This window comes from Myodes glareolus, chromosome 18 (assembly GCF_982192425.1).
Source record: "Myodes glareolus chromosome 18, mMyoGla1.1, whole genome shotgun sequence".
Lineage (NCBI taxonomy): Eukaryota > Metazoa > Chordata > Mammalia > Rodentia > Cricetidae > Myodes > Myodes glareolus.
The window spans coordinates 29,581,976-29,593,438 of record NC_142043.1 but is presented as its reverse complement, the minus strand read 5'-3'; the positions used below and the strand labels follow the sequence as shown (position 1 = coordinate 29,593,438).

Below are 11,463 nucleotides of genomic sequence, written 5' to 3'. Positions count from 1 at the left end.
ATCAGGACTGCGAGGAATTCTCTCACCCACTGATACAAGGGAACGGATCTAATGAGAGTTTACCAAGGCCAGTTGGACTGGGACTGAACGAGGACGTGATCTAACCAGATTCTCGGAATTTGGCCGGATTCTCTGAATGTGGCTGGCCCGAAGTCTTTCTGAAAAGCCATTGACTATGACACTGGGACTTGTTTCCTCTGCATATACTGGATTTTGGGGATCCAGTCTGTTTGGATACTCACCTTCCTGGACCTGGAGGGAGGGGGGAGGAACTTGAACTTCCCACAGGGCAGGAAACCCTGACTGCCCTAAGGGATGAAGAGGGAGGAGGAGAGGGAGTGGGGGGAGTGGGAGGGTGTTGGGAAGAGGGGTGGAAATGGAAACTTTTATAATTTAATAAAATTACTTAAAAAAAAAGAAAAAAGAAAGAAAGAAAGAAAGAAGGCAGACAAGGAGCAAAATATTACTTGACACAAGACCAAAAAAAAAATTATCTGACACAAAGTAAAACTGTTAGAAAAAGGAGCCAGAGTATAATCCTGCAGAAATTCAGCTTCCAATGAGAGAGCAGCTCTTTAAGATGTTACAGTCAAGGAGCAAATGTGTGTTTCTACTGAATGGTAACCATAGGCTTGAAGGGCGACCTCCAGATAATGTTCAGGAGAACACATTTAACTTCCGATATTCATGTTTTGTAGTCTGCACTGGATGAACAAAAGGCAGGATGTTAATCAATGTTCTTGTTTTCTGAGATAAAATACCAACACTTTTATGTTCAATGCAGCAGTTAGAAGTAGTTTTGAAATCATGTGTGTGTGTATGTGAAGATGATTGGCAGCTGCCGATAAAAGCCAGAGCAATCCCATGTAGTTGTAAACCATCTGACAGGAGTTCTGGGAATTAAACTCAGGGCAAGAGCAGAGCTCATTCCTAACCGCTGAGCCATCTCTTCAGCTTAAGCCTTTCTCAGTTAAATGCACATATACTAAAAACTCCTCAGGTCCTCAATTCTGGTTGGTTTTTTTTTTTTTATCAAATTGAATAAAACCTAGACATATTTGGGAAAAGAAGCCCCAATTAAGGTAAAAACCTCTATCAATTAGTAGGCAAGCCTGTGAGGCATTTTCTTAATTACTGCCTAATGAGGGAGAGCTCAGTTCGTTGTGGCTGGTGCCACCCATGAGCAGGAGTTCTGGGCTGTAGTAGTAAGCAAGCCAAGCAAGCCAGGAAGAGTAAGGCAGTAAGCACCACCTGTCCACGGCTTCTGCTTCAGTTCTTGTCCCAGGGTTCCTGCCTTTCTTGCCTTGAATTCCTGTCCTGACTTCCCCCAGTGATTGATTATCATATGGATAGGTAAGCCAAATAATCCCTTTCCTCCCCCAGCTGCTTTTGGTCATGGTGTTTTATCACAGCAGTAGAAAGTCTAAGACACCCTCCAAAACGCCTACATCTGGATATATTTAGTGTTTCTATTTGAAGAAAATTAAGAAAGAAATATCTTTTAAGTTTTTCATTAACCATTTCCTCTTTTCATGTAATATCTCAAAAGAATATTGCAAAATATTTCCCCAATTTGCAAATAACAAAGCCTTAAATAGAATCTTTACAAAGCTAATGTGAATACGATCACCATTTTTTTTGAAAAAGTATCTTTAGAGATTATAATGTAATCACATCATTTCCCCCTTCTCTTTCTCCTCTCCAAGACCATCCCATATATTCCTTCTTGCTGTCTTTCAAATTTATGATCACATTTTCCATTAATTGTTGTTACATGCATATATGCATTTCAAGATTTAACCTGCTTATCCTATATAATGTTACTTGTATATATATTTTCAGAGCTGACCATTGGTATTGGATAACTAATTGGTGTGTTGTCCTTGTTCAGCTCATGTCTGGGCAATCATGTTGATGAGACTTTATGGGTATATTGGGTATATTTTCTGATATTTGTAGGAGACACAGTCTTCTTTTTTTTTTTTTTTTTTTTTTGAGACAGAGTTTCTCTGCAGCTTTGGAGCCTGTCCTGGAACTAGCTCTTATAGACCAGGCTGGCCTCGAACTTGCAGAGATCTGTCTGCCTCTGCCTCCCAAGTGCTGGAATTAAAGGCATGCACCACCACCGCCCTACAGGAGACATAGTCTTACAGCAAACTCCTGGTCGTCTGCTTCTTACAATCTTTTGGCCTCCTCTTCCACAATGTTCCCCAAGCCTTTGGTGCAGCGGTTCTTTTGTATACAAATCCACTGGGACTGGGCTCCACAACTCTGCAATTTGGTTGGCTGTGGTGTTCTGTAGTGGTCTCTGTTACAAAGCAAAGTTTACTTGAAGGCTGGGGACTACACTTATCTGTGGTTAATAGGGACAAATATTTAGAATGTAGTTAGGAATTATGCTGGTTTTAGGATAGTGATAGTTGTAGGTTCTTTTGAAAACTCCATGACTTCATTATCCCTGGGCAATTAATTAGGTTTCCAGAACCAGGCACAATTTCCCTCTCACTGAATGGGTCCTAAGTACAACTGGAGAGCTGTTGTACTGTCAAGGTATGTGTGCCACAGCTGCACTTTTGGGGTTATCATGCCACGCTGGCTGTTGTTCAAGTGACCATGTTTTCATTCTAGTTACATGATATGTGCATGCTACAAGTATGGGATAGAGCCAGGCAGCCTTGTGGTTGGAGTCTGGCTGTACCACAGCAAGCCATGGAAGGTGTTAGCCTCCGTGATACTTCTTGTCGGTAAAATAATGATGATGGGAACCACTGCCACTTCTTCCAGGACCTGGGACAAATAGGAGCTCAGTAAATCACGAACATTTTCCTGTCGTCCTTAAGGGACAACTGTAATTGAGAAGTCAATGCAGTGTTTCCTGTGACTTGAGCCCTTAGCACGTGATTAGCAAAGAAAAGTGATTATAATCATTGTGCTAGTTATTGACTTCCTGTTTGGGAACCTGATTTTACCTCCCCGCCCCCCACCTTGGGAAACAGCTTTATTTACAAAACAAATCTAAAATAAGAACATGAAATGACAAGCCTAGGGAAGTACAGAGCTAGCTTTGGGGACCCACATATAAAGACCAGACATACAAAGGGTCTAAAGGAATGTGAGCTATGTGAGGGGGACCTAAAATTTGAATTCCTTGTATTTCTTGCTGCCCCTTGATTTTCCCTTTCTACCAAAGCAGTCCAATAGTGCGGCACTGTGTTGTGGATGATAGTCAAAGACTCCATTACAATACAGTAAAAAGGGTGAGGGTCAAGGAAACTACACACGAAAAGAGCCCGCTTTGGAGCTGTACTCAGGAAATCGGCCACATTTACAATAAACAGTAAGTGAAGCTGCTCTTTCTCTGGGGAGGGACTTCATGGAAAGGTTTTGATAGAGGATACTGAGAGGGAGATTGTTCCTTGAGGCCATGAGATTTATTTAATGGCTATATTAGTTGCAGGCATATTTCTCAAATATTCTTTAATTGTGTCCATAAATACCGACAGTTTGAGGCATACTAAATTTGAGAAGTTGCCGGGTCTACTTCATTTTTCATAAAACCTCAAAGTCATTGTCAATCTACAATAGAACGTTAGGAGCAGGATAGTGTTAAGAGATGTCCTGACTAGGTGCCTGAGTGCAAGAATCCCGGAGCATTCAAGAATGAAGTGTGGTGGGGGGGTCTTGTAGTCATAACCAGAGAGTCCCACAATAGTCTGGAATGGAGTATAACAAAGGTTTATTTATTTGGGAATAAACTCACAGTAAGGGTGAAGATCCACAGCCCTCCAGTCTCCTTTTACAGGGTCTGAAGAGGGGTAAGGCATTTGGAGCACCTAAACAGGAAGACGATTTTAAGGCATTTGGGAAAGGCAAAGAGGGAGCGTTTGCACTCTGACGTAATGGGAAAATAATAGAGAGGCTGCGAGGGAGGTGTAGGGGAAAGGCGCCGGTCTGTTTGCTTTCTGTTGCTATGATAAACATCATAACCAAAAGCCGCTTGAGGAAGAGAAGGGTGGTTTCTTCTTACAAGGTCCAGTCCATCATCAAGGGGAGCCAGGGTAGGAGCTTAAGGAAGGAACCTGGAGGCAGAGACCACAGAGAAACGCTGATTTTGGGCTTGTTCAGCTGCTTTTCTTATACACCTCAGGCCACCACATAGTAGGCTAGGCCTTCCTACATCAATTAGCAATTAGAAAATGCCTCACTATCTTCCCCGGGGAAGAGCACACCAATTGGTTATCCAATACCAAATGATCAGCCCTGAAGACAAACATACAGGTAACGTTATGCAGACTGAACAGGTTATATTTAGGAATGCATATAAATAACAATGACAAATAAAGCCATAACTTTGAAAGAGAGCAAGGAGGGGTACATTGGAGGATTTGGAGGGGGGAGGGAGAAGAAAATAACATAACTGTATTAAAATCTCAAAAAAAAAAAAAAAGAGAGAAAAGGAAGGAAGGAAGGGAGGGAAAAATGTCTCACAGATGCAATCATTGACCAATCAAATGGAGGCAATTTTTCAATAGAGGCTTCCTTTTCCCGGATGTGTCAAGTTGACAAACGAAGTCGTCACTGACCGACATGTTAGACTTACTCACTGGAAAAGGTAGGTATATGCCTTATCCCTCTGATGTGCTGGATTTCTATGTTCCTTGGTACCTGACAATGACTTGAATCTCGACACCTAGGGGTTTGCTGTACAGACTCAGACTGCTATTGGCCTCTTCCAGTGGCAGCAGGGATCCCAGAATGACTGTGAGGACCTACTGCCGGGAATAGAAAGATCCGCTCTAGAAAGCAGCTGAACCAAGCTGTGGGAGTTAGCATTTCTTTCCTGAAATCTGAAATCCCCAGGGACCCTGTCCACAAACTCACAGACCCTATTCCTGATGAGATGTCCTCTAGCAACTGAAGGATTACAGAGAAATGGGGTGTGGCTAGTCCTTAGCTCAAACCCAACCATTTGGGAATTCCTCACTTGCTCACTGCAAGCAATCCTGAGGACTGTCTGAGGCAGGAACAGTGAAAGCTGCATTCTTTGCATGCCCAGCAAGCAGAAATGCAGATGCTCAGGCCCTCACTCAGCATCTCCCTCACCTCCTACTCACCTACCCACCTCCAAGGAGAGAGGGAATGCTAATGGAGATGGAGAATGGTTTTTGAGGCTTTTGTGAAAAACAAAGTACACTTGGAAATTTCTCAAATGTAGTATATTGGCTCAGCCTGTCAGTGTTCAGTGGCAAAATTAAAGAACAACTGAGCTATGCCTGCAGATAATATTGGAATATTTAAATATAGATGTTCTTTTGTTTTTTAAAGTATAGATAAACAATATAAGAAAAATAATTAATTAAATTTAAGCTCTACATCCTGATTATTGCTGGATTTTTTTTAATTTTTGAGAGTATAATATTGTAACGTTTTCCCTTCCCTTCCCGCTCCAAACCCTCTCACATATCTCTCCCATTCTCTTCCAAATTCATGGCCTCTAAATCTAACTTCTTAATTGGTATAATGATTCTTGTAGGTATATTTTCAGGGGTGACTATTTGGCACTGGACAACCAGCAGCTTGTGTGCTCTTCCTTGGAGCAGACCACATGGCGTCCCAGCCATAGGGACTTTCTTTACACCTCTGAGGAGCAATCAAGGGCAACAGCAATAGGCTGTGTTTGGGAAAGTTTCTTGAACAGTCTCTCAGTCAACAACTCAAAAGAGGGCCTTTCCTACCTGATTTAGGGATTTCTATTGGGGGTTCTTTGGTTCTTGAAGGGAGCACCATCAGCACAGTTTTTAAAAAGCTTCCTAAAACTCTATGTGTGTATTCATATACAGAATTATGTGTATTGTAGATTTTTAAGGTAAATAATTAATAGTATGATTTCTTGTGGCTTTTTCAGACATCCTTATTGTTATTTGACCCTCTCCCTGCTTCTTTTATATTTCCCTTCCTCCTTCTCCCTAAGGAGCCCCCCCCTTTCCTATTTCCAGAGTAAGATCTCCTATACTCTGCTATTGCCCCCTCTACTACTTGTTGTAGGATAGTTGATAACCCTGTGTGAAGGTTTGTCTCTGTCCTTCCTTGCCTGCCTAAGGCAGCTTCTGATTGGTTTAATAAAGAGCTGAACAGCCAATAGCTAGGCAGAGGACAATAGGCAGGACTTTCAGGCAGAGATAGGAACTCTGGGAAGAATCTGCAAGGTAAGGGTTTCACCAGTGAGAGGCAGAAGAAGTGGGACATACAGTATGGAGGAGAGGTAGCACGATGTGGCAGAACATAGATTAATATAAACAGGTTAATTTAAGTTATAAGAGCTAGTTGGGAATAGGCCTAAGCTAAGCCAAGCTTTTGTAATTAATACTAAGTCTTCAGGTCATTATTTGGCTCTAAGGAAAGTCTGTCTACAATTACTCCTCAGTGTTCTGTTCCTGGTTGCTGTAGGTACTGCAGGATATGTATTCTCATCTGGGGATTTTTGGAGCTAGAAGCCTCTGATGTGAGAGAAGATGTAACATTTGTCTTTCTGGGTCTGGGTTACCTCGCTCAATGTGATCTTTGCTTGTCCCACCAATGTTCCTGCAAAGCTCATGATTTTAATTTTCCTTACAGCTATATCGGGTTCCTGGGTATATATGTACCACATTTTCATTATGATTGCAGCAGTTGTAAGACATTTAGGTTATTGATCTGGAGAACATGGCATTTAAATAACTTAGGGTTCTGTTAACATGAGACATGATTGCTCCTGACAGCACCAATCTATTCCTCAGAAAATGTTGAGCACCAAAGACTTGAACTTCAAACTCCACTTGAAGTTTGTTTTCTTCTTGGCACAATTGCCCTTCGAGCAAGAAACTGCCCATGCCTCAACCACTGACAAAGTACATGGTATCTGGACTGGATAGCAGGACACAAGGAAAAGAACTACCAAACCTTGCCAAGATAGGGTAACATGGTTCTGAAAATTTTTCTGCCTCTAAAAATTGTCTGTCAGTTACGCTAGGCCTTAGCCAAAGTTTATTGCTTCAACATTGCTAATGAGACTTTGAGTGATTGCTCAGGTAGCCAATTGTCTCTGTCATATACTGCTTGCTTTGGAAGCTGCTTGATTGCACTTCTTGCCTATTCAAGTAACATTATCTCCCTTCTCAGGCCTTAGATGCGGTTGAAAATTAGATAGTCATAGTTATCTTCCTCTTATGATTTAGCCAAGCCTATTTCTGATGCAAGACTTAGACGCTTTAGAATAGAATGTTTATTAACACATTTATCATGTGTTCCTTGCTTAATATTGTTTATGTTGGTTGTAATTTTACACTTGATATCTGTTTCTATTGTATATAGTTGGTTGTGGAACTCTCTTATTTAGACTAAAGGGGAGGGTGATGGGGAATCTTTGTCAACCAATTATCTTTAAGAGGTGGGACCAAGTTAGGGTGTGGCTTTCTGGGACTCAGAGGAAAAAAAATACCATGATGCCCTGGTGCGCTCTCTCTGTGTGGTTCCCTCGCAGCATAGCTGAGCTTGGACTTCTCATTCCTGTTTCATGACTTTGTCCCTTATAATAAATAAAAATATAATTGTTTTATCTTTTAGCTAGCCTGGTTATTTCTCAAATTGAGATAATTCAACAAATAAACATGGCTGAACAAGTATCTGTGAAGGGGAATGCTGAGTCCTTTGGGTTTATGGCAAGGAGTGGTTATAGCCGTGTCATTTGATAGGTTTAGTTTTAGCTTTCTGAGAATTCTCCATGCTGATATCCACAATAGCTGTACAGTTTGCCATCCCATTAACAGTGACTGAGGGTTCTCTTTTCCCTCAGCACTTGTTGTCAGTTGTTCCATTTTTTATAAAACTGTTTAGTCTGAGGACCTGTTAGGACATGCAGATTCCTGTTTGTAATAGACAGTAACAACAATGAAAAGGACTTGGTTGTTTAAACAGATCAATGGCTGGCATTGACAACTGAAAAGCAAACAAATCCATAGTTGTTGAGTTTGTCTTATTATTCTTAACACTCTTCAACAGTTCAAGCTGTAATTTAGAGCAGTAAATACAATGAGTAATTGACTGAATGCTATGTTTAACCTCAAAATCAATAGGGCTACTCTACTAATCAATTTCAACTCTGTAAAGCTAATTAATCTTAACTCAGAAGGTCTTGGCTCACGTGATGCAACATCATTTAATTCTCCCAAAGTCAATTTCGGCCCCCTAGGACTAGCTTCATCTGAAAAAATTCTTTCGGCAACACTTTCTTAACACGTTCTGATCAATTTTCATTCTGCCTTCTTTTCTTTTACAAAGTGAAAAGTGTTCAGGAACTCTCAGCACATCAGGGTGCAGAATACCCTGCTTTTTAATCATTTATCCTGAATTTGTAGCAGATCTGCCTAAAAGCTTCCTTCTCTTGGAGTACATCCTTTTTCTCTCTCTCACAGCTAGGCTGTCAATAGACTTTTTTTTCCCTCTTCCTTTCATGTTCCTGCAATCCTTACCATCTATATTAGTTACTTTTCTTGTTGCTGTCACCAGGTACCTGACAAGAGGCAGTTTAGAAGGAAGGAAAAGTTTATTCCTGGTTACAGTTTGAGGGTACTGTCCGTCACAGTTGGGAAGGCATGGTGAGAGGAGTGTAAGGCAGCCGGTCACATGGCGTCCACAGTCAGGAAGCAGAGACAGATGAAAGGTAGCACTTCTCTCCCTTTTCCTGTTGTATTCATCCTATAGTTCCAGTCTATGGAATGATGCCTCCTCTGTTTAGTGTGGATTGTCTCACTTCAATAAATACAATCCAGAAAATTCCTCAAAGACATGCCCAGAGATTTGTCTCCTAGGTAAGTATAGATCCTTTCAAGTTGACAGTGGCAATCAGTATTAACTATTGCAAGTCAGCACCTGTCTTGCAGCCAAATGTTACTTTTGGGTCACACTTTCCATCTCTTATTCCCATAAAGTTATGGTGATCTCACTGTGCAGAACATATTCAGTCTAACTTCAAAAGTTCTCATAGTCTTTAACAGTTCTAACATGGTCTAGGAATTCAGAATCCTGATGTAGGAGGGTCTTCTTTCTATGTCTTGCTTTCATTGGTTAAATAAAGAGGCTGCCTTGGCCTTTTGATAGGACAGCAGCTTAGATAGGCAGGGAAGACAGAACAGAATTCTGAGAGAAAAAAGACAGTGAAGCAGACGCCATGAAGCTCTGGCCCGAGATGGACGTAGGTTAGAATCTTCCAGGTAAGTCACAACCCCGTGGTGATACACAGATTACTAGATATGGGTTAAAGCAAGATGTGAGAGTTAGTCAAGACAAGGCTAGATATAATGGACCAGGCAGTGTTTAAATGAATACAGTTTCCATGTAATTATTTCGGGTAAAGCTAGCTGCAAGCCAGGTGGCAGGATGTGGCCTGCTGCTCTGTTCACAACAGAATCCAAGTATCTTCTGACACTCAAGGCAATATCTTACCTATAAAACAAAACAACAGCAACAAATCACAAGCATCCAACGGACATTATCAAAGAATATAGCTTGGGCCAAAACTCACCAGAGCAAATGCCAAATCCTGTAGTTCTGTGTCCTGTCTATATCTAGAACTCATGGTGGACTCCTCTGGGACCCAGAGGGGTCAGGTAGTCATCCACCTGAAATTATGCTGCCTGCAACCTAAGAACCTCTTTCTTGGGCTGCTTTCATCCTTACCTGCAGGTGTCCTCAGTAGATAGGCCATGGTTCTAGCATCTCCAGTACCATGATGTCTCCACTGTGACTTAGGCTTCAGCATCCAGGATAAACACAATGGCTTTATTGTAAGGACTCCAACTCTTGGTTAGAGATAAGATCAGTGTCACAAATCTACAGACTACCACCCAAATTTAGGTGTCTCAGCAAGACAAACTTTACTTCCATACAGAAGGGTGCATGGCACAAAGAGATGAAGAGCAATTGTGTAAGGTCCTAATGGCCTCTACTTTTTATCCCTAATGCAAGAGGGAACTTGGTAGTTCCTCACTGACTGGAATGTAATCTCAAAGTCTGTGCAATCTTGAGAACTGGCACAAAAGGTCAATGAGGAAAGGGCACAGGGAGAAGGGGGTTGTAACAAATAGTCCAGAAACTGTGGCAATGAGTTTGGAGTTTAGACACGTGGGTCTTTTAAGGATTGGACTAAATGTGGCTGAACGCACAAAAATTTCATAACCAAGGGACTGGGTAGGTGTGAAGGAAAACAGAAGTACAGAAGTTAGATGTTAACAGAAATGATTAGGTTTATCCCAATTGTTCCTCCCCCGCCCCACCCTTCTTCTTTATTACACATCCTTTTCTTTATATTCCAGTCATGGGTGCTAGGCCTCTTTTTCCTGAGTGCCTTAAAAAAAAGGATGTAGGGGTATGTGTTAGAGGTTGTTTGATGGTAGCTGCTTCTTTAACCCTCTGGAGTAAGTCTGTATAGCGGGGTATTAAACAACAGCCTGATAGAACCACAGCTACAGTTATTGTAATTAAGGATGTTAGAGAAGAAATAACTGTTCCTTTCCACTTCCCAAACCACTGTTCCATTAAGTTCACGAAGGGGTTGTCTTTTAGAAATATTTTCTAGCAAGCTCTCTGCCGATGCAAAAATCCCAATCAAGCCAAATCACAACAAGCCAAATTAAAGAATATCCAGGTTTAATGGGATTCCTGTGCTCTCGGGTGGCCCAAGGGAAACTGGGGAGGGGGAAACCATGAGGGACTTTCGGGGGAGCAGTTTAAATAGACTGAGAGTGGTCAAGATTTTCCCTCTAGGGGAGGGTCAAGGTTTTGGCAGACACAGGGATGGGTCCTCCAAAGAAGAAGGCCAGAGACTGGGACTTACACTGTTTCCCCCCTTGAGTTTTCTTGTAATGGTCATATCTGGAGTTCTGTTGACATTGGATGAAGGGCAACATTGTCCTCCCAGAATTACATAGACTATCTTTTTCAGCCAAAATCACACCTAATATAAATTTGTTCTCCCAAACCATCTTGCTAGTGGGGCTCAGTTGTTCGGGTATCACCTTGAGAGCCTCTTGGGTATGAGTATCAAGTCTTTGTCGGGTTGTCATAAATATAATTGACCAACAACTAAATAGCAATCAACCACCAGAACAAAGCTGACTTGAAATTGCCAATGGTCTGTTTTTGAGCTTTGAGTTGGCTTGGGACTCCTCAGGGCACTCTTACAGTATCTCTTTGAGACACTGGCCTTCATGGCCCCAGTTTCATTGTCTGTGGGAACCATGTGCTCTTCCCCACATTGAGAGGCTTGAGTATAATTTCCTGCAGGCAGAAGGGGCTTTATGACCGCTGGAGGCAGATGATGCTTCCTGTCTTTAACTGGAGGAAACACTGCTGACAAGGTCTGGCAGGAGTCATTGCCTCAGGCCTCTTGGTTTAAGGGAGAGATGATGCAATGCATACTTTTGGGGT

The 11,463-nt window shown here is 41.8% G+C and overlaps 1 long non-coding RNA gene across 1 annotated transcript; it reads right to left on the bottom strand.

Moving 5' to 3' along the window:
* Positions 1–3,719: 3,719 nt before the first annotated feature.
* On the bottom strand, positions 3,720–10,875 carry LOC146890749 (uncharacterized). The gene is made up of 2 exons (XR_014998445.2): positions 9,715–10,875; positions 3,720–4,079 (listed from the first exon to the last, which is right to left on the bottom strand). It is a non-coding gene; the product is annotated as an uncharacterized LOC146890749 (long non-coding RNA).
* Positions 10,876–11,463: the final 588 nt, after the last annotated feature.